Source organism: Vicugna pacos, chromosome 1 (genome assembly GCF_048564905.1).
Source record: "Vicugna pacos chromosome 1, VicPac4, whole genome shotgun sequence".
Lineage (NCBI taxonomy): Eukaryota > Metazoa > Chordata > Mammalia > Artiodactyla > Camelidae > Vicugna > Vicugna pacos.
Window position 1 is genome coordinate 73,470,966 of NC_132987.1, and position 23,702 is coordinate 73,494,667.

The 23,702-nt window shown below is 48.0% G+C and overlaps 2 protein-coding genes across 6 annotated transcripts in view; both read right to left on the reverse strand.

Moving 5' to 3' along the window:
* The window catches only part of BOC (BOC cell adhesion associated, oncogene regulated), a 112,087-nt gene that overhangs the window by 51,310 nt on the left and 37,075 nt on the right, over positions 1–23,702 (reverse strand). For 2 of the 4 annotated variants that reach the window (XM_072965283.1, XM_072965276.1), the window contains exons 1-2: positions 16,962–17,432; positions 12,491–12,624 (exon numbers count right to left, since the gene is read on the reverse strand). The gene's annotated coding sequence lies outside the window, so the exon portion shown is untranslated. Of the gene's footprint in view, positions 1–12,490; positions 12,625–16,961; positions 17,434–18,284; positions 18,405–23,702 lie in introns of those variants that run through there. The other 2 variants (XM_072965291.1, XM_072965303.1) reach the window with 2 other exon arrangements.
* GTPBP8 (GTP binding protein 8) overlaps positions 23,567–23,702 on the reverse strand; it is a 172,115-nt gene continuing 171,979 nt past the window's right edge. The window contains exon 12 of one of the 2 annotated variants that reach the window (XR_012074631.1): positions 23,567–23,694. The gene's annotated coding sequence lies outside the window, so the exon portion shown is untranslated. The remainder of the gene's footprint in view (positions 23,695–23,702) is intronic. The other variant, XR_012074632.1, reaches the window with a different exon arrangement.

A 23,702-nucleotide genomic window follows, 5' to 3' on the forward strand; every position in this document is an offset into this window, starting at 1 on the left:
GCCTCCAGGGGCTGACAGACCACCAGGAAGTGGAACAGGTGTTGGCCATCCAGGGGTCCCCCACCCACTTAACACCACATCACACCTGAAGGCTTTGGCTCCCCTGGAGCTGGCTTTTTGACATCCCAAAGGGCTAACAGCTCAGCAGAGCTCCTGGCCTTTCCCTCCCCATGGAGGAGATTTTCAGTTTGGTCCCTGCTGGGGAGGAGACTTGGGTCCCACCCAGCCCCTCCCCATCTGCAGCCTTCCCACTCCAGGAATGAAGCTGCCACTGCCCAGCATATGCCCAAACTGGTTTCATCTCCTTCCAAATCCATTTTGTGTCTTAACGTCTGCCAAGAATGAAAATTCAAACACTCACACACGCACATGATGCGTGTATGGAAGGGGAGGGCCGGGCTGGAAGTTTAAACTGAAAAAGACCAGGCAGAGAGTGGGAGGGGCGTGTCGCTGATGAAAGTCAGGGCCTGGAGACTTCCTTGGGGTCTGTGTGGGCCTGGGCACACCCCACCTGAGGCCCCTGCTGGCTTCACCCAGGGTCAGACCTGAGGAGAAGCTTTTGCAGCATCTCCCCTCCTGGTCCTCCAATACCCGTTTCATCCATCCCACCCCTGCCCTGGAGCCACAGAGCAGCCGAACTGCCCAGCACTCCAAAGGCTGGAAGCAGGCTCTGTTCCCCATGCTTGGAGGAGCCCGTTCCTCGCCAACTGCAGAATGAATAAAATAGTGCTTGGAGTGACACATGGGCCCTGGTGGTGCAGGCAGCTTGCAGGCTGCTTGTGGCCACCCAGAAAAACAAGTCTGGAGCTGGAGCTGCCATTAACACTCCTGTTCTACCACACCAGGGTCTGCAGATGCCTCAATCCAGGGGCCAGGCAAAGAGCGGTTCTGATCCAGCTCTCTCCCATCATGTCTTGCTGCTGACTTCTTCCTTCTCAGCAAAACCAGGAGCCCCTGAACAGCAGAATGATCACACCTAACCCTTCACTCATTCAGGATCCCCCAGGTTCAGAAAATGGCCCCTTACTCAACTCTAAACCACATCTACTGCCCCCTTTCCTCCCCAAATGATAAACTAAGTACTCACATTACTTACACCTGTCCAGATGGAACACATCCTGACTCATACAATCCCTTGCCATACAAGTCAATAAATACTCATTGAGCACCTATTTAATATTAGGCTCTGTGGATCCAAAAATAGAGTTCAAGTGAGACAGGAGGGAAGAGGGCAGGGAACAAGCACTGAGAAATGACAGAGCAGTTGAGGACAGGACAAACTAGTTAGAACCAATATGCTGGAAGATTCAACTTCCTGTAGACCTGGAGCCTCATGGCACACACACAGGCACCAGGCAGCTGCTGACTGTAAAAGGTCAGAAAGTGGGCAGGTGCTTGATTTCTGGAAATCTCCACCCCTTCCCCAAAATAGTTGGAATAATCCTCCTCCTTATTAGCATATGAATTTACCGACCCCATAAAAACTAACAATCCTGCACCTTGTGGTCGCTCTCTCTCTTGCCTTCTGAGACAGCCCTCACTCTGTCTATGGAGTGTGTATCTACCTTTAAACTAAACATCCCTAGACCTCTTGGCCTCTCTCCCTCTCACCTTTTGGGATGGCCCGCATCCTGCTTACGGAGTGTGTATCTCCTAAGCCGCTCCCCCTTCTGAGTGAGACAGAAGGCACTCTGTCTATGGAGTGTGTCTCTCTCTAAACAAACTTGCCTTCACTTTACTATGCCTTGCTCTTGAATTCCTGTGCGAGGCAAGAACCTCTTTCTTCGGCAACACAAGCTTTCCCTAGGAGCTCTGCATCTGGTAAAGCAGACACACAGAAGCATCTCAGAGAACTGCTAGAGCAACTGACAATCAAACCTGAGCGCCCTGGGCTGTCCTCTCTTGTCCACGCCACAGCGATGAGGGCGTGGGAAGGCTGAATAACACACCTCTTTTGGAAAGGGTAACCTTGTGGCATCCATCCTTGTCCCATCTGCACACAAAATAATGAAAACAATGTAGTAGTTTAAAAGCTCTCTCGTTTGTCTTGATCATTGTTGAATCCTGGTGATGGGCACATAGGGTCAGGATACTCTTCTTTCTGCTTCTGTGTATTTGAGGTTTTAGATAGCTGAGTAATACTTACTTTTTCAATAGGATCACTAGAGCAAGATCCTTCCAAATCTACTCAATCCTGCACCAAGGTTCCAGGACACCCCCCCCATCGTATCATCTCAGTTAAGCCAAAAACAGCACTGTTGGGCAGATTGCCACGAGTGCTCAGGTTCTGGTAACAGAGAGCAGAATACCCACTCTTTAACCTGCAAAGCCTCCTCAGTGTTAGGCCAAAGAGGTACCCCCTCCCCTGAAAGGGTACTGTTGGTCATAAGCAGAGGAGGCCCTGAGGAGCAGATCTCCTTGGTCCTCTGGCTCAGGAACCCAGAGCCAACTGGCAGCCCTCCATGCCCACTGCCTCCTTCCTGGGTCCTCCCTGCCCAGGGTGGGCCTTCCCCAGAACCCAGAGCACATCTCACAGATGGCAGGTTCCCAGCTTTGGCTGGCTGTTTCCCGGATGGCAGAACCAACCAAGGGCACAAGCCCTAGGTCCGAGTAAAAGACCATACATCACTTTTCTCTGGACTTCCATTCCTCTACCTATAAAATTCTCAAACATACCGTAATTGACATAACTCTGTAAACAGCCAAGTTCTCCAAGAATATGGGCTCTTGGGAAGGAATTATAAATCAGCAGCTTATCTCAAGCCAAAGTGATAATCGTCATGACGATAATGGTGACACCAAGCACCTCCTCTGAGCCAAGAGCTCTGCCAATGAGAGAAGGTAGATAATGTAGTTCAAAGTGAAATGACCTTTGGCCTAGATCTGGGAAATATCCAGAATCTGGATTACACATGTCCTGAGGGCAGCAGGCATAGTGCTCAATGATCTGCCGGCTGATCAACTGAAAGGCCACCCATGAATGGTTACGAACATCTTCAGGTCCACGTGAAAAATGCCTACAGAGGCACAAACAGCACCGCTCTCAGCAAGGTTTATTGCTGTGCATACGGATAATGAGAAACACCTCAAGTGACCCAAGAGAGGCAGGCTGCAGCGAGTTTCAGTGGGTGGGAGACAGGTCAGAAACCCCCGGCCTGGGAAAGGGTAACACACCTCTTCTTGGCTGAGATTAAAAGAAACAAGGTCTCACTGCTTTTCCCCCAACTAGACCACAGGTGCTAGCGCTGGCCTTGTGGTTAGTTTCCTTATGTGGGGAAAATTAGTTCTGCCTGCCTAACATTCCATCACAACTGGGTAGCTGGTCCTCGTTACTTGTGGGCTTTGAAAGCTGTAGAGCCTAACAGTTGTTCAGGAGCCTCCCTGTTCCACTGCCATGGAGGCTGGGTTTTTCTAGAGAGTGGGGAAGAGGGGTGGTGGGTAAAACTGGGACCCTGCCCCGGTTTCTACAGATTGTTCTGGAGGGGAAGTTCTAAAGACCCAGACTGCACTGGAGACCTCCTTCCACCAACACTTACCGGTGCTCCACCCCATCCCCCGGGATGCTCACAACGTGCCTCTCTGCCCACTCCGCTCTAACAGGCGACCACACCATTGGGAGGTCCTGGCATGGCCCCCACTGTACAGAATACCATTCCTTACACTAGAATTTTTTTTGTTTTTTTAGTACATCACAAGATGTTTATAAACTCAGTGTTTCTGAGATTCCCCCTCAAAAAAAATCAGGAGAGAAAAAAATCCCAAATGGTTTGTCAGATCACATATTTTCTTTTGGATTAACAAATGTGGCCCCTGCTCCTAGGCACATGCTGCGGGTGTGCACCTGCAGAAGCCGGTCTGGGAGTCTTCTTCAGGACTCACTGCCTCCGGGGGGTGGGGGGGGGGAGGAATGTGAAGAGGGGGACTCAGGAGTGAAGGCTGGATTTGGCAGGGAACATGGGTCTCACCCTTGCGTGTTTAGCAGCTCTCTATCCTTGGCTTCCCCAAGCAAACTGAGGCAAGGACCAAGGCTTCCTATGCGGTGATGGTCAGTAATCAGTCACAGCCTTCCAGACTCTGGAGTTAGACCTGCAGTCTTGGGGGATGGGAAGGTTCGGGCCCCAATTCCTAACAACAAAAGCAAGGACAGCTTGCCTGCAGAGAGTACTTCTCTGAAGAGTTTAAGGTGCTTTAAACACTCCACCGCATTAGTGCTCAGTCTTGGTGACAAACCTGGGGCAGGGACTATTAGTCTCCACTTACACATGTAGGTACAAGTGGGAAGAAGCACTGAATGGCAGCCCAGAGCTCTCAGTGAGTCCCTGGTCAGGCTACAGATCGGAGGCTGGGCGAGGCAAGAAGAGCAAACCGGAGGAGGCAGCGGGAAGGATTTGGATCATCAGAATCAAATTTCTACAGTGTGAAAGCTGGCTTTTCAAGGAGGCCAAAGAATCTTCTTCCTCCTTCTTACTAACTGATGCACCTGCCGGGTGTCCTTCAGAGTGAGAAGGTACCAGCTGGCCTCAGCTCTGTGTTTATTCCACACAGGAAGCAAGGGGAGCTGGTCTAAATCTCAGTCCCTTCCCCCGGGGTTGGCACTGTTTCTACCTAGTACACCTCCTCTCCTCTCAGCCCTGGACCTCTTCAGCCTGACTCAGCCAGGTGGTTCACATGACCCCCACTCACACGCACGTTACCCTAACCGTGGTCCAGAGCTGGAGTGAGGGTGGACGAGCTCCTCCTTCTGCTCCTGTTATAAAATCCACAATCATCACCCAGCCCCCGAGAGCCTCTCTGTCTAGTGACTGGTTAGTGCCCTGAATATTGGAGTTCCTGCCACCACACTCCCAAGGAATCCTCATCTGCGAGGCTGCCTGGAGAAATAAGCACCTCTTGACAGGGAAAACGTTTCCCGTGCTCTTTGCCCCCGATCACTCTTCCTCCTCAATGACCACAAAACAAGCCCCAGCGCTCAGTCACTCCCTGGGCTCAGCACAGACACCCTGGAGCCCAGGTGGAGCTGAGACAGCGACTTCAGAGGCTGAGGGAGCTGTGGCCACTGCCGGATGTGGTGTGAAGGATGCTGCCTGCCCCGGAGGCTCACTTCCCCACCGCTAGTCCGAAGCTCCAGAGCAAGTAAAACAAACTACCAAGGAGGAAGGCAAACAGCCCAGTGCTCCTCCTGTCTCTCCACTTAAGAATGGGATGGGAAGGTCTGCACAGCTGGTACTTCCAGATGTGGAACCAAGACACAGGCAGCAACTGACAGTTTACCAGCCTGGGCTGAACTCCAGTAGCACCAGGGCCGGGCATGTTCAGTGGATGGCGACAAAGGAATAGCACTGCAGACCCGTGGGCTCTGGTCAGGTGGGTCTCAGCACTGGCTGGGGGCTCCTCCTTTGCCAGCGCATTGCACCCCAGCTGGATGTGTGTATGGGAGGGGGAGGGGGAGAAGGCCAGGTTTAAAATTGGAGGAGATTGCTAAGTGAAAAAAGCCAACCTGGAAAGACCATACACTGTGTGATGCCAACTATACGACATTCTGGAAAAGACAAAGCTACAAAGACAATAAAAGAGCTGAGGTTGCCAGGGATTGGGCGAGGGAAGGAAGGAGGGCCAAAAAGGTGGAGTACCAAGAATTTTTAGGCAGTGAAGCTATAATTCTGATATAATAATAATGGTGGATATGTGTCATTATGCATTTGTCAAAACCATAGACTGTATTATGCAAAAAGTGAGTGTTAATGTAAACTGTGGACTTTAATTAATAACAATGTGTCAGCACTGACTCACCAACTGTAGCAAATGTACTACACCAGCATAAGATGTTAGTAATAGGGGAAACTGGGGGGAGGGGTTAAGGGCTATGTGGCAACTCCCTATAATTTTCACTTGATTTTTTTCTATAAACCTACAATTGCTTTTAAAAAAGGCCATTAATTTTTTTTAAGTTAAAATATACCTGGAGGAGGAGGAGGCTTGGGCCGTTCCCCAGCCCCCCGAGATGCTGCAGATGTTGGGTCTAGGGATCTTGGGAGTGTAATTTCTCAGGCACGCTTGTTGTCAGCACAAGACCTCTTGGGATATTTGTTCCTATTTTTATTCTTCCTTAGCTTCTAAATCTAGAACCAAGTCAGAGATGATTGAGATGCAATTTGAAGTTAGATCTATTGCCCTCTGGGCAGGCATCCAAACACGCTATTCCTTGTACTTCCAAGGCTGTCAGCTCTCCAAACGCAGAGACCATTTCTGTCGCCTGTGTGCCTAGAATGGGGCCTGACCCCTCCCGGCCCCCATGCATGTGGGGAACTGAACTATTCTCAGATTCATCCCATGTTTCTCATGTCCCATATTCAACAGAACTCCAGATCAACTCTGCAAACGGAAGGGAGCAGTACCATGGATGGTCCAGGCACACTTAGGAAATTGTAGGCGAATGACTAGACTATTATCCCTTGGTGGAGTGAGGATGCCCTGGGCTTCTCTGAAGCTCCAAGCCAGGCTTAGCACGGCATTAGGCCTAAAGTCCATGTACAGTAAGTTCTTCTCGAGTAATGCGGAAGGGCCTGAGAGGTGTCTATTCTCACCTTCCTCTTACAGAGGGAATAGCTGACACACTTAGGGACATTCCTGAGGTCAGTCACCTTGAGGAAGACGGAAGACCTGGGCTCCTTCTGCTGTGGCCTAGCACACTGCTTTCTGGCTTTTCTAAAATAGGCCCTCTACTAGTATTAGAATTCTCCACACCTTTCTCTCCCAGTATACATATACTTAGAATGCATTTTTCTTATATAAATCTATAGGTAGTTATTTCATTTTGTTTGAAACTCTTTTTATAGCCGTTCTGAGATTCAGGAGAGGCCTGTAGACTAGTTAAAAAAAAAAAACAAAACTGAGCACCAATTACACACCAGATTCTATTCTAGGTACCAGGAAGGCAGTGAGGACCAAAATGAGGTCCCGGTTCTCATGGATCTTTCCTTCCAGGGGGAAAGCAAACAATAGCAGATGAACACATAGAGATGTGTCAGGAGGTGATAACGTTGAGGAAAAAGACATTAGGTTGATGGGAGTGTGATGTAATCAAGGACAGTCCGGGGAGGGTGGCCACCGAGGCAGACACCTGAATGAAGTGGGGTGGTGGGCTGTGCAGATGTGGGGAAGAGCCTTCCAGGCAGAGGGCAAAGCCTCTGAGAAGAGGGGCTGTTCTGCTGGTTGGAGGAGCAGCCAGAAGGCCACTGTAGGGGTGGAAGCAGATGAGGGGAGGTGAGCGCAGAGCTGCAAGGGCAGGGGAGGGGAGGCCACTGACAGGAGTGTGGAGTTTTCTCTGAATGAAACAGATGCCATGGGGAGTTCTGAGCAGGGGAATGATCGCTTCTGGTTTCTCTTTTGGAAGCTGACACTGACTTGTCTACAAAAAACAGACAGGGCAGGGAGGTCAGGGATGGGTGGGGCTGGGAGAACATGTAAGAAGCTACTGCCATAGTCCAGGTAAGAAATGCTGATGGAAGAAGAGGGATTCTGGATACATCTTAAAAGTAAAGCCTAAGAGGGGAGGGTATAGCTTAGCGTTGGAGCGAATGCTTAGCATGCACAAGGTCCGGGGTCCCATCCCCGGTATCATTAAAATAAACAAACAAACAAACGAACAAACATAAACTTAATTGCCTCCCCTCCTCCAAAAAGCAAAGCCTATAGCATTTGCCAATTTAAAATGGAATAGGGGAGAAAGAACAGAGTCAAAGATGACTCCCTGGTTTGGTAACTGATAGAAAGTTGAATCAAGGAAGAAGCGGAGGAGAAGGCTGGGTGGGAATTGCCTTCGCAATGACCAGGCCTGAGGACTGGTACCTAAGGTGCACCTGCGGCAGGGCCTTGCCCTGCTGTGGGCTCCTCTCTCTCCCCGTCTTCTCATTTCTTTATCTCTATAGAGCCTTGTGCAGGTACAGCTTCCACCTACTCAGTCTGTTCCTTTTTCCCTTTCTTTCCTTGCCTAATAACAGTCACCTTCTACTCAATGTCCATAATGCATTTCATGTATTTTATACACAGTATCCTGCTTCCTCTTTGCAACAACACTAAGATACAGGGGTATCAGAATTTAGGTGACTAGCCTGGGGTTATACGCCTGGCAACTGGCAAGCCTATGTTCAAACCCAGGCCTGTTTCCAAAGCCTGCTCTTAATCAGGAGGCTCTACAATCTCAGGCCTGAAGTGGCCCTAGAAACACTGCTCCCTCCTGCAGCAACCATCTTCCTCTAACACTTCACCCCCTTTTCTAGAAAGGTTCACTCCAGACTTCTGTTCTCTCAGATGGGATCCCCCAGACACTCCCCAGACTCCTTTGTTCCTTCCTCTCTCTGGAAGAATGTTAACTAGGATCCTCTTAGCATGAGATCTTTTCTTCTCCCAACTCCTGCCAGAACCTGACACCCTCACTGCCTTTTCCCACAAGAGAGGGAAAAAAGCAGCTTATGTGGAGAGATCCAGAAAGGTTCTGGCCATGGACCTGAACTGCCTCCAGTCCAGGCCCCTAACTTTAGAAAACAAACACAACCACAGAAGCAGAGGCACCCCTTGTGCCCAGACTCTGACCTCTGGTCAGTTCCCTAGAATGTCGTAACTCCTCACTCACCTGGGAGAGCACAGATGCCAGAGGCCTTGGGCTTTGGAGGTGAGCAGGAACATTATGAATCAAAAGTGTTCCCCTGGGCCACCTGTCTGCGTCCACATGGTGTCCAGAGAAGTCAGCTTGCAAGAACAGTGAGATAAACGCTCAGAGTCTCCGTGATTTCTTCTTGGTGACTCAACTGGTTGGTCACCTAAACTATATCTTATACCCAGGTGTCCTGCGCACCACCTCCCACATCCCAACCAAAGCCAGAACATCCTGGCTTGAAGCTTTCCACGTTTGTTAAAGAAAAACAAGGAACTGAGGGCAACTACATGCTCTTTGCAGCCAAATCTCCACGTTCCCCGCAGGCAGCAGGGAGAGGCTGGTTTCGCTCTGCAGGTAATGGCCTGCAGAATTCTTTCTGCTGGCTGCCTGGCAAGTATTTGCCTGGAAGGTACCATCTCCTGTCAGTTACCTGTCTGTCAAAGTTGCTTCTTCCTTCCCCAGGGTATTTTTTCTGCACAAGCTGCCACTTCTCCTGACCAGTAAAAGTATCTGCTGGGCAAAACACCTTCACCCCACTAAGGGCCCAGAGGACCGGCCTGATCAGACTTGCAGAGACCTGAGGAGCAAATGGACTCAGCTGGCACCTGTGGTAGAAGCAGAGATTCAGACAGCCAATCCAGATGCTGTCCTGGGTGAGAAAAAGGCAGGAGACATGTTCCAAGAGGAGACCCAGGATGGAGGCAGCTTTCAGCACTGTTTGCAAAGCCAGACACTGGCTGTGCCTCAGAACCTGGCTTCCCTCCGGCTGTGGCTGTGGAGCCAGGCAAAACCTTCCGGTTGCGGTCCCAGTTTTCAATTCATGTCTCTTAAGGCAAGTCTTATAAAGGCCGCCACCTGCCCCTTCCACTCTGTTAGTTGCAAAAGAAAGTTCCCCCAAGCTAAGGGGGCTCTGCTTAGGGGGAGGGACTGTCTGGATACTTTTCTTCTCCCCCAAAGCCTGAGTCTTGGAGTCGGCAGCCCTGCCGTGAAATCTTGGCTCTGTCATTTACCAGCTGTGAGAGCAGAGCAAGTCTCTATAATTATTTAGGCTCCAGCTCCCTTGTCTGCAGAATGGGACCCGACTGTCCATCTCCACAGGACTGCTGCGGGACTGCAGGGACAAGGCTTACAGCGCGGAGCTTAGGGCCTGGCACACAGCAGGTCTCAGGAAACGGCGGCTCTCATGCTCCACATCACCGGGAGGACGACAGAGGCAGGCAGCACTGCCTCTCTGGCACTGGGACTCCCAGATCTCAGCCTGCCCTCGAGGTCCACAGCTGGTCCCCCAAGAGAGAATAATAATTCTCCTCTCCCATGCTGATGGGTACCTGCTGCTGGTATAGGCTCACCCTCCTGAGGGAGACTCGCCCCATCAATGCAAGACTTCGTGTGTAAAATCAGAGGAACAGGCATTAACTCCATCACAATACCGCCTTCAGCAACCTGTTCCGTTCTTTTCACCCACACTCAGGACCTTTGTGGTGTTTCAGGGACAGGGGATTGGCTGCCAACCTTCTTGTTCCCCTTTGGGCAGGAGAGCTGGGCTCCCCACCCCTCCTCTCTCCCATTGTCGAAGACCACCCAGCGAAACTTGCTGGCAAACTGCCACCGGCCAGGCAGGCGCAAGCCGGGCCTGACTGCCCAGCCTCCGTCTCCGCGACAGAAGGCCACAGAGCGACAGGCACCCGACTGGCGGCTTTCACCTGGAGCTGACGTGGCCTTCTCGACGGCAGGACCACCAACGGCGTCCAGGAAGGGTTGCAGGTGATTGCTTGGAAGGCCTGGGTGTTGGAAGAGCCATTAGAACCTAACTCTTGGCTATAACACAGCAGATTTTTATGTAACTCGTTCACTACAAGACATCCATTCATAATGACCGAAGTAAACAGCCGTGAATTTCCATCACTTTCTGTGGTCTCACTTGCAAAAGCAGGCACTGTGCTGACTGACTACATGATGAAACCCCCCTCACGTGGGCACAGGCCCGTGAAAGAGGATGAGCTACTGTAACACGTCTGTGGGATGCTAGTCATTAGACAGAAAGCAGAGGGAGAGCCAAGTGGGGGAGATGACTGGTAAAATAATTAAGAGCAGTCTCTGCTTTCACAGAAAAGTAATAAGCCCAGAACCCCCCAATTTTCCTTCCCAATTAACTGTGACCAATACCTAATAAACGTGCTGGGATTGTAATGTTAGGTAAGTTCAGACTAGTAAAGGCACTTGGCTGGGATGATTCTGGAAAAACAGTGGCAGGGCCAGAAAAGGTGGGGGAGGGCTCTCTTCAAGGGTCCAATTCAAGTCCAGCCTGGGGGTGAAGGGCCTCCAAGGCCAGCTGGTCCCACACACCCTCCTCCTCTTACCTGTCGCTCCCATCCTGTGGGACAGCTACCTCTTAGCAGCCAAGGAGGTTCCCAGCAACTTTTATTTGTCCCTAAAATAAATGTCTCCTCACCTGCTACTCTGGGGATGACTTCAGGGCCAAGCAAACCTACCCTAGACAGTAGAACAAAGGGCAAGTGGAACTGAAAAGTAAAAAGCTGAACTCAGGCATGTGTTTCTAACATTCTCAGCTAAAATCTGACATAGATGAGCAAGAAAAGATCACACATTTCTCCTTCTTCCCCTGAAAGTTACTCAGTACTTGCTTTTAGAAACCCAAGATTCACATTTCTGAGTTTCTGTATTCAATGCAGAGATTCCAGTTTTTACTTTCTTAAAATAATTTTTTAAAATACTCTGTACTTGCAATCTCTTGTCTTAATACTTCAGCCTATTACCCAGTGAGGAAAAGTAAGTTTTGTGGGAGAAAATAATGAACAATGCACATGGGCAGAGGTCAACGCTTCAGTCCTGCCAGTCCGTCTCTGCCTCTAGCACTTGGCCTGGGAGACGGGCTCCCCTCCCACCAGAAGCCTTCCTTCGTGACCCTGTCTGAGCACTTTAAGACTGGAGTTTGCACTGCTATGCTCTGCAGTGTCCCCTCCTTCTGTCAGGGAATGCTGGGCGGCGTGGGCTCTGGTATGGTTCCCAGGCACACAGCGAGCATACAAAAAAAGCTTGTTGAAAGGATGAAGGCTCCATCCTGCACACAAGTCATCACCCTCATCTTATCCAATGCTGTCCAAACTCATGTTGGAGAAGAATAAACATTCCTTTGCCATATTTTCTGCTGCTCAGCTCCTTCTGTATGATTTTTTATTCAACCCATATTGTGTACTTTCCCATCACTAACCAGGAGAAGTAGTTGAGACTTTCTTCAACATTTTCTCTGGCAACCAAGTGAAGTTGACTGTGTATCATTGGCTCTGATCTTTCTCCTCTGATTTCCTCTTACTGCCCAATAATCCTGTCCCAAACATCAAAGGGCGTCTTTGAAGATAAGGCCAAATTCACCATTAGGAAAAGAGAAACTATTTCCTAACTTAATTTCAGAAGATGGAGCGACGCAGAATCCCTCTGGGTTTTGTGAGATAAACACTGCCCGGTACATCAGATCAGAAGGCATTTGCTGTAATACCATCGATAGTCACATAAACACAGGGCTTTCCTCACCCAAACCTAAGCAGGATTTTCCACAGCTGTCTTAGACTCCGAATCCACAGTAGATGGTTTGTATCCAACCTGTCGAACAGAACTTGCCTCAGGGAGAGGGAGGTTCAATGGCCACCCCAGGGGAAAGAGGCCACCCCAGGCTTGGACTAAAACAGTATCTGAGCAGAACCAGAACCAATCTGTTTCATCCAGATTCCACTCAAAGCCAAACTCTCCCAATAATGAAGGACGAGAAACACTCTAGCTTCAAGTGGCAATAGAAAACCGGAGAACATAACTGACCCGCTAGACCAGAGACCGTAGACTGTGGGCAGAAAGCCTCGCCTACTTCTTCTACTCCATCGCCGAGACCCTCAGGCGGTGTGGATGTTGACAAGACTTCATGGGTCATGGGATGCAGGAAGCTTGTTCTGGGCCTGAGGAAAAAGAAAGTGTCTCAAACAAAATAAACAAACACTTCTCGAGTATTTGCTTTTTATAAGGTGCACTGCTTAAACCATAGTAATTCCTTATTAATCCATTTCCTAAATAAGAAAAAAGCAGTTTTTCTAAATCACAGGCTTCCTTAAACCTCCAGTTACCATGCCCCTTGCTAGACACAAAACGAACAATGGATTAAGGACAATGGTAACAGTCTGTTGATCTTACAAAACCATTGCCTTTCATCCAGCCTTCCGTTTTCATCAATATTCATTCACCAAGTATCTGTCAGGAACACATTATCAGCAGGCCTCATACAAAGTAAGGTGTGTTAACTGGAAAGGGGTTTGGTGGGACAAGGCAGCAAGCAAGGAATGAACCCCCCTGAAAAATCAAGGCTCAGCTAACAGACGGGTCAGGCTGGAGCAGAAGGCACCTAGCCAGGTGATATTATCATGAGGTGAGACAGAGCCACGTGAGAGAGGGCTAAGAAATATAGACTGTAAACTTAGATTATTTTTAAGCTGGTTGATGACTTGTTTCTGGGACAGATGGAGGATGGGGGCAGGGGGTGGCTATAGGTAGACAGTGGGGATTCCAGCCATGCATCACACAATTGTCAAGGGCACGAAGAAGCATGGTGGTGGCAGGGATGGGAAAGATAGTATGAATGGAGGAATAATAAAAGGAAGGGCAGGAAAGCCTGGGCAAGCTTGGGGAAGGAGCCTAATTCAGCAGGAACAGGGAGGCAGAAATTGATGAGTTCAGTGGATGGAGTCAGTGTAAATGGAGTCCACAGGCAGAGCCAGGGCTCCAACCCAAGTTTCCTAATCCTCAGGGCTATATCACTTGAGATGGATCATTTGAGCCTTATTTCCTGATTCCACCTCCCCTTCTCTACCTATTTCCAACACTCAGGGCTACAAGGGAGGCAAAAGCCCTATTTAGGAAGGTTTTTTGTAAACATGGACTTCTAGATTAAAAGCACCCATCCTCTTCCATCCCACTCTCTGGCCCCAAACATGAATGGTGAAAATATTACATGCGAAGGCTCTATGTGGACTTAGGTTGTCCCCAGCAACAGTAAAGTGGTTGGACATACCTGTTCTCTGTGAGTCTTTGGTCAAAAAAGTAGAGATGCTACAGAGCCTCTACCTATATCACAACTATGTGAGAAGTATATATGCACAGAGATGGACAAAAACACAGCTGTGCTAGAAAGAGAGGGAGGGATGAATTTGGAATTGAGGATTAAAAGATACATACTACTATATACAAAATAGATAAATAATAAGGAACTACAGTATAGCATAGGGAACTATATTCAATATCTTGTAATAACCTATAATGGAAAAGAATCTGAAAAAGAATACACATATATGTCTAACTGAATCACTGTGCTGTACACCTGAAATATTGTAAATCAACTATACTTCAGTAACAAAAATAAAAATTTAAAGAAAAAAACAAGCTGTATTATAATACAGGAATGTGGGTGATTTAAAAACATACTACTATTAGTAGACGCTTGTGCAATAAATAAAAATTGGGAGGGGGGTAGTTTGGAGAACTACCCTTCGACTAAGAAAGCTTATTCTCCTGGGACAAAAAAAAAGCTCCCAGTCTGGGGTCTGATGTACTATAAACGTTTGCTGAACTGAAGTATGGAGATGACAAGAAGTTCCATATGTTAAAGTAAAGAGGTTTTTAAAAATGTAACAAATCACTTTCTTTCCACTCCCTTCCCAATTTCCATTCCCCCCCCCCCCCGACTTCTTTTCCCAGATAACAAGGAGGCTTGGAGTTTGGAGGAATGAAAGCAAACTCTGAATGTACGGTATCTTTTGATGCCAGGTTAATACTTTCTTATTCAGAGGCCAGAAAGAACTGGATAGCAATTATTTGCTGCGCTTGGGTCTTCGTTGGTTTCTTCCTACTTGTTTAAAAGACATGAAGAGAGAAATCCTTATTCATTAATCGTATCAGTGACTTGGCTGAAATCTGAACCCAAACCCCTAGAGTCCCATGGAACACTGTGACCAGTAGGCTCACATCTCACCCTCCATGCTGTTACACCCTGGTGATCCCTGGGGAAGTCAACTGAATTATTTCATGAGTAAAATCTTCTATTCCTCCTTAGGGTATGGAAACCACAGACAAGAAGAGAGCTAGGAGCCCAAACAATTGAAAGAACATTTCAAAGAAAGTTAAATCTCTAGACCCAGTTGGAGGATAGAAAGGAACATAAATCACCGTCTTATTAGAAGTTGGTCAGCCAATCAACAGCTAAGCAGGGTCCTCTCTATCCCCTTCCCAGCTGTGGTGAAGGAACCAACCATCCTGGCCTCTATCAACCCCTCTCCCCAGTAGAGCCAACACTGTGGCTTGGGCACTTTCTCCTGACAGAATGTCTCATGCAGCGCTACTCTCCTGAGACCTCTTGACAGTGGATGAAAGGGACAGTGTCTGATGTCTCAATCCTCAGATTTCATAGGTGTAGACAGCCTCCAGCCTCCTGAAGGGCCAAACTCTGAGCAATAATTGGTAAGCAACTCTTACCTCTTTCATTTTCCATACACTCGCTCCAAAAATTCATCCTGCAGAAAATCATAACTCCATTGCTGTTTCCACCCTGTCTCTGTCCCACTGACCCAAGGCGCTTCAAAATTACCATGGGAAACTTCTGGGTTTCAATTATGAAACCATTAAAAAGTACCAATTATAAGACCTCAGAAACGTTCCTGGGAAACCTGTTACACACCTCAAAATGGCCAAACTCCTGCCTCATATTCACTTGAGGTAAGGTTCAGAAAACAGGTCACACAGATGTATGGACACCTCACTCCCATCTCAGTCTAAGACAGTTTTAAGACTGTCATGCTGCCCTTGAGAAAACGGAGATTGATTTATTGGCTGTAACCAAAGGGATGAAAAACCATCACAGAGCTGGGCTGCCTGCTGGGGGCCCAGTCGTGGAGTAAGTCAGAAATGTTTGCACATTCAAGAATTTTGAAAATTACACTCATTCGTTGGCCAATGTTGGCAAACTTCTGGGTAACAAAGATATATGTAACAAACATGATCAGGGTACAGGGTACTTGGAGATGGCACAAGGGCTGGAAACCAAAACCTACTTTTCACTCAGTCCACTCAAAGTGTTAACTGGGGCAAAAACTTAGGCGAACCCATATGAACTTGCTGAGAAGGGATAGGGGAAGGGCAGAACACCCCACCACACCCAGAAAGTGCCTGTTTAGGACTGCTGGCATGCGGTTTGGGTATTCTTAGCTCTACTGCCACATCTCTGGAGACACACAACCACCTTTCAAGTAACCCTGCAGGGGAACCCCATCCTCAAAACAAAAGCAAGCAAAAGTAAGCAAACAAATCCCCAGGACTTCTTAAACTTCTTCTCTATGTCTGCCTGCCCCCTACCCCTCAAAATTTTCCTGTCATCCGGAAGAGCAAACTAACATTGGGCACTCGGAAAGTTAAGCAAGCAGGGCCTTCAAAACTCCAGCAGAAAATTCTGCCTGGGTTTCTCGCCCCTCCCTATAGCCCCTCCCCACTTGTTCCAGAGGATCACTTCCCCACCTCTCACAGTTACACAAACAAAAACCTCTAGGAGCACAACCCCAGGAGGACGTTGGGCGCGCGAACACGCGAACGCGAACACACACACACACACACACACACACACTTCCTCTCACGGCTTCCCCAACTCCACGGACAACTCTGGACACCCCACTTCAGCCTTCCACCCTCCAGCGGGGGATGCTCTTCTGGGGCTGCTTCGGTTCCTCATTTTAGTGGGTTTTGTTTGTTTGTTTTAACGCCAAGACGATAAACCCACACCCCCGAAGAGGCCAGATAAGTGTGGGGTGGTTCTGTATAACTGCCCCATGTGGACTTCTCCCCACCGCCCGACGCCCAGAGCCGGAGACTGGTGTCAACCTTCGGGGGAAGTTTGGGAGGCTGTCCCGGCCCCTTTTCCACCCGGGAAGCTTCCGGGAACGACCGGCCAGACCGCAAGGAACGAGATGCGGCGCCCCAGGGCCCGGCGGCGGCAACCCAGTACCCCGCTGCCCTCCTCGCTCCGCTTCCCGGGTGCCCGCGCCCGGTGCGCCCGCCTCGGTCGCAGCCCCCAGTCCGGGTCCCGCGGGCGGAGCGCTCCGACCCGCTCCCGCCGCCGGCGCGTCCCCATCAGCCACTCGCCCGCACTTCCTCGGCATCGCCCCCGGCCTGCTGCGCCTCCCACCCTCTCCCCTCCCCAAACCAACAAATAAACACAACTTTTTATGAAAAGAAAACAAACTTCAGCGACGTGACTCACCTCTGGTGCAGCCGGTTCCTGGGACGGGCGAGCCGGGGCCCTGGGGCCAGCGCGGTGGGCGCGGAGAGAACCGCACAGCCCCGCGCCGCACGGACACACAACCCGCACTGACACCCGGGGACACACAAAACGGGAGAGTGGCCGCAGCGGGAGCAACAAAGGAGCCCGGGACCAAGAAGTGGCCGGCCGGGGAGGGAAGGCGAGTGCGGGCGCGTGTGGCTGCAGCGGGCGTGAGTGTGTGTGTGTGTGTGTGTGTGCGTGCGCGCGCGCGCGCGCGGCGGCTGACACCCGCGGGCCGGGGCTCAGGGTGCCAGCGGCAGGGAGCGGGACCCGTGGCGGCGGCAGCAGCAGGACAAGGCAGGGGACGCCGCGCCCTGCGCACCCGGTCCCTCCATATGGAAGAAGCTTTTTTGGATGACTGAACTCGCAAACAATTCCTTCTTTTGCTTCTCCTGCCTAGGAGCCTCCCATTACCGCGCGAGGCGGAGGAGGGGGAACAGAGGAGGCGGGGAGGAGGGGGAGGAGCAAAGTGGAGCAAAGAACAAGTCTTGGAAAGGAAGCTGGAAAAAAGTCCCCCCAAACTCAGTTTTTCTTCTAACACCCATTTTCTTCCTGTTGCGCCTTAGTCCCGCGTTCTCCCCCAATTTCACTTTCCTATACCAAAAGCAAAGTCCTCTGCCTTTCTCCCACATCCACGGGCTCCCCTGAACCCTCATTTTCTCTTTAGCTTCACCTCGGACCCTGGCTCTCTCATATGCTATCCTTCCCTCCTTTCGCCCTCTCTTCTCCCCAATTGTTTTTATGATCTCCCCACTCCCATCTTAATAGTCTCCTTTATTCTGCGAACAAACGATTAGATAAATCACTAAAAGTAAACTTTGCTATTAAATATGTCCCTCCCCCGCCCTAAATGGGGCAGCGGCTGGCGAGAAAATGATAAGGAAACCAGTCTAGGGGAAGCCCAAAGCTACCTCCCCCGACCCACCAGGCTGGTTGGGGAGGGAGGGTTTGCCGCGTCCTCCGTTGACAGCGCCCTGCCCTGACCTCCATTCATCATCCCCGGATGGAAGCTCAAGGAAAAGGATGAGAAGGGGAGGGCGAGGGAGGGATAGCGGCCACAGAGAAAGTTACCTCCGTGTGCATGTGTGTGTGTTAAGCCCTCCCTTTGGTTTTGGGCAGAAAAACATTCCCAATAGCGGTTCTCAAACTTAGCTGCAGGCTTATTTAGAACCCCCTGGAGGCTTATTAAAACACAGGTTGCTGGGCCCCACCCTGAGAGTTTCTGATTCAGGAGGGTCTGGGTGGGCCCAAGAATGTACATACCTAATAAGTTCTCAGGTGATACTGATGCTGTGGGTCCAGGGTCACATTTTAAACACCACTTTCCAGGGTATTAAGTCAGACATTTGCTGGGTTGGTGGCAAGTTGGGTCCCCTTCTTAATCTGTAGGGACGAAACAGATTGTGAAGGGTTATTCAGTCCCTTCCCTTGTATTGCAGCTGAGGGAACCCAGACCCAGAGGGGTTAAGGCAGGTGTTTGTGCAAAGTGAACCTCGAGTTTGTGCCAAAATGAGAAGCTGCTCAGGTAGGACAAGACGGGGGTGAGTGAAGGTGTCCCCCCTACCTCCCGTGACAGGACAGTTGCACTCGAAGAGTCACGAAGCCACTCTGTGACTGTGAGAAAGTCACCTAACCTTTCTGGGCCTCAATTTTGATTTCTTTGGTTTCTCCTCAGTAAAAATGCATACTTTACACTTATTATATGATTTTAATTAAACCTGAATCAAAAGATGCTTAGAAGGGAAGCATGAACATCTTTTAATCAGTATGTTGTACTATTTTTTTCTCATGCATTTGGTACTTCTGGCATGAGCTGGTTTCTTTATTGATTTATCTGATACTCTCAGCTCCACGTGCCTGGATTCTTGGGTATGTGTCATGGCAAAATGGATAAAGGGGATGATCCGTTTTCAACAAGGTGGAAAAGACAAGGAACTCCCTCCTTGAATTATGCACATGTATTCTTTCCTCTCCTAGCTTCTCCAGATCCCTCCCTCCCCACTTTCCTTCTCTTAATCTCCAAAATTCTTCCCCCAGCATTCTCCAAGACCTATTTTTCCTCCACTCAATGACCATGTTAGCTTCCACCTTCCTATTGTCTTCATTCTAAGGCACAACTCAGAACTACCTGGGTTAGTGGTACCTGGTGTCCACCCAGGGTACAGTACTATTAATTCCCCAAGAGAGTGGGCCAGCCACCTTCCACTGCAGTGAAAACACTCCCTCTCCCCAGAGCCCAAGTAGTGTATTGAGCTGTTTTTCAAAGATGACTCCACATAGCACTCTCGCTGGCAATGTGGGATTCCAACGAAGAACATGAAATTCTCACATTGGTTCTTCTATATTCCTTTATATACCATTCATTGATCAGTAGCTCAAAGATGTCTCTTACCCCTTCTCAATGTCTTTTTCTGAGGACTTTTTCCTAGGACTCTCGATTCCCTCCATGTCTGGCCTTTGGATCATGCCCTGAACTCTGAGTCAACCAGTCAGAGCACAACAGAAAATAAAGAAGCTCGATGTCCTTACCAACATTATTTAGCCAAGAGAAAGACCCATGGCCTTGTGCTTCCCTCTGTCCTAGGCTGTTCATGTGGCTGCTCATCTTTCCCATTGTGTTCAGACAGAATGCACATCACAGTGTAACTGAGAGGGCTTAACTCTGCCCCTGCACAAAGCACATTGTTGGCACCTCACATGTATGTTTATTGTTTTTATGGCACTTTGTATTAACATAATTATGTTTATTATGACTCCCATAAGAACATCATATCTCTGAACTCTCCCCCTTTGTCTGGAGCAAGTTATTTGCCTAATTCCCCCCTCCCCTCTCTATTAGTTTCCCTGTCTTTGCCTCCCTCTCCCCATTCTAGCCCCACAGCCATCTCGAAACAGTCTGGGCTTGCCATAGGGTGCTTTCTGCTCCTCTCCTCTGTTCATAGTGAATTTCCCTCTGGCATCTTGCTTTCTTGGGGGTTCTCTGGGCCTCCATCAAGATGGAAGTATTTAGCATATTAATTATGTTGGGGGTGGCAGGCAGGGACTGTAGGTCTATGTAAGTGGCCACATTACTAAGACTGTGCAGAGTGAACTGGAAGGAATGCCAGTGAGTGACATGAAGAAGGGATGCTCCCTCCTCAGTGTGCTGTGTCTGGACCACATGAACAAGGAGCTCCTTGGTGGTGAAAGATCTCTGGAAAGGATTGTGCTGAGAAAATTACTAAGTTGTAGACAATGAGAAATAGGGACTTGATAATTTCCCCTCTGTTTTAATATAAATCTGTTTTCCTGATTATAAAGTATGTTCTTGGAAGAAAATTTAGAAAATAAGAAAAGCACAAAGAAGGGGAAAATTACTTTAATCCCACTACCCAGGGATGACACTTTGAACAGAGTGAAGTGTTTTTTTCTGGTCATTCTTCTCTTGTTTTTGTTTCTCATCAATACAAATACACACTTGGTCTTCACTGAGTATATGATTCTAATTGGTCAGAACTGAAAGATGTTGAAAAGTGCAACATAAATGGATACCTTTATTCAATATTTTGTACTTTTTTTTCTTATGCATTTGGTAATTTAGGCAAGAATCAGTTTCATCACTGATTCATCTGGTACTTTCATATTTTGCAAAATTTTGTTCATCGTATGTACAAACTGTTATCCTACATTTTACATTTAACATTCGAACATGATTATTTTCCCCATGTCATTAAATCTTCTCCAAAAGTTCGACTTAAACAGCTGTGTACTATTCAAAGAAAGATTGTTGTTTATTCAACCACTCTCCTATTGTCATCTATTCAAATTATTTCTATTTTTATTATGATCATGCATCACAGTTCACTAAACATCTTGTACACAATTCTGATTATTTTCTAAAGGTAAATTCCTATGAGTAGAAGTTTTGGATCAACGAATAGAACATTTTAAAGGCTTTTAGTTGATCTTGCAAAATTGTCCCCTAGTGACTCCAATCTATATTTTCATCTCTCAGCTCTCCACAACAATGAGATCATCATACACAAGGCTCCAAATGGAGACTTGATTGAATTATCCAGTTTGGATGACTGTACAGACCAGATAAAACAAACAACTGCCAAGTATTCACTACAGTGGAGACAATGCTCTTGGGAAGAGTAGAACAGTAATTGCTTGCTATGGGAGCTCAATTTTATGTATGGTCTTATTTAACCTTTCCAACAACCCTCCGAGAAAGAAGCTAACTAATTGAGCATCTACTTCCCACAGTCTCTGTGCTGGATTCTGTGTGTACATGTGATCTGGAATCCCCATAGCAACCCTTTCCTGTAGGTTTCATTATCTCCATTTTACAGACACAGAAAATTAAGTAATTTGCCTAAGAGCACTAATAACTAAGGGGTGGTAGTAATTCCAAAACCCAAACTTTTTCAAGTGCAACATATCGCTTCTCTGCAACTGTTCCATGAGTTACAGGTTACTTAGTTGAACAAAAAAATATTTAGAAGATGCTTGAATTTTGGCAAACTGTTAAGGAATCTTTTGTGGCCTTCCAAATGACTGTTTTGGTTTTTTTTCCAAAGGGCATCTAAGTGCATTCAAAGAGTTAAGGTAACTTACTAGTAACTTACTAATTGTAATTAATAGAAGAGTCCAAGGATTGTATACCTTAAGAGAATGCAGTTCTGATGTATGAGCTAAGATATTTAGATTAAAGGCTAGAAATTAAAATTCACAGCACTAACAGTAATTAGTAAATTGGCTTTTGTATACATGCCTATTCCAAAAGCTAATGTTTGGAATAAGGACATTTTATCTTGATCACAGGTGCTAAAAATAAAATATTTGTGCATTCAACTTCCTAATTTCAAATTCTAGCTGTTGAATTACGAAGTTTTTATTTATTAAAGCAATATCTCAAAACATTTTCAAAACAAATACAAACTTAATTCATTAATTGATGACTGGGAAAACCAGCCCTCATTGGCTCTTTAGTGGGCCATTAACTAGTTATCTGAGTTGGCCTAGCTCTCCATGCTGGGTGTCACAAGGGCTGCCAGAGAAGGAATGTGCACAGTTGTTCCAAAATATCTGATGACTGAATGAAGAATGATGAATGAAAGTGTAAGACTGACCTCTGCAACAATTAGTAAACAATGCAAGACAGCATGTAATTAAACCCTAAACTGCATGATTGAGGCAGAATTACAGGCGAGCCTGGTACAATGCCATCTACTCCCCACTTAAGTTGAGCTGGCTGGGACTGACTTGTCTCACCCAGTGCTGCCAGCTCAGGTGTTCCTACTGGCCATGTGTTCCTTGACTTTAAGGAATCAGTCTCCAGATCCCCTTGAGGCTGCCTACATACAAGGGTACCCAAAAGGGAGGAAGACAAAAAAGTGAGATTGTGGGATCCAGACAAATCTGGGTTTGGATTCAGTCTTCAATTGTAAGAGCTTGGAGTCTCTGAATCCCACTTTCTTTATCTGTGAAAATTCGAAATAGTATGTACGAAGTACCTCTCTCAGTGTATGACTTTTAGTGAGTCATCTGGTATAACTGTACCAGTTGTTTATGGCTAGCACTTGTTCTGATTGGTCAGTTCCAATGCTTTGACCATTACTTTACATATCTACATACATATATATGTATACACACACACACACACATATATATTTAATATAACTCGTGGTGGGCACTCCATAAGTGGTAGCTATAGTAGTAAAAGTGTGAGTCAGAGGTGAAGCTAGGAAAGGGAAGTAGAAAATAGGGTATTCCAAGGCCATTCTGTGCCCCATGCAGCATGCTTGATTTTGCACACTCCTTAAGCCTCAGACAAATGGAATCTGTCTATTGACACTGAGTCCTGAGACTCCACTTTTCCAAGATATGAGTCTCTGAAGCAAGCACAGATCCCATTTAGTCCCTCATGAAACCCTTACCTTCGCCAACTCCCTCCGTCCTTCCCCCCACCCCAAACTCCCTCACGTGTTGGGCTGAGAAACTTGGATCCTGGAGCTGCCCAGGCTCCAGCTGTTTGACATTGTGTGGCTGATGGCAGCGGAGGGCAGGGGCTGAGAGACTCCAGATGAAAGCAAAAACTCAAAGAGAACTAGACCTCAGAGCTTTGATTCCAAACTCAGTGGGTAACAGCCTCCGTTAAATTTGTTCAGTCAGCCATATAAGAGGGAAGGAGTTTCTCACACATCCTGTAAGGGTATTTAGCCATGAGATGCTTCCATGGAGGGGAATTAACATCCCAGGGACTGAGCAGGTCAGAATCAAATGCCAAAGCTGCCATTGTGAGCTTAGAAACAGGTAGTGTGCTGACTTCTTTTGCTCCCAATCTATTATTTTCTTTCTCCTTCGTGAGTTACTGGGGATTTACTAGGACTTCAGTCACAGCAAGAGAAAATCAGCTATGCCCCACTTTAATTCCACTCCACCCCAATTTTGGGGTTCTGGGGAACAGCCCGCAGGGCAGAGGCCCCGAGGAAGAAAGGAGAGTTGAGAGGAAGACAGAGATGATGGGCTGATGGCATTGCAGGAGTCTCACCACTACCTCTCCAGCTCAGAATCTGAACCCAGTTTCATCTTCTTTGCCTTCTATTGATTGGATTCATCAACTAGGAAATAGAATCATTTGAGGCTTGATGGGCCCCGTTGGAGAAGAACCTTTCTTATGAACCTCCACCTGGGATA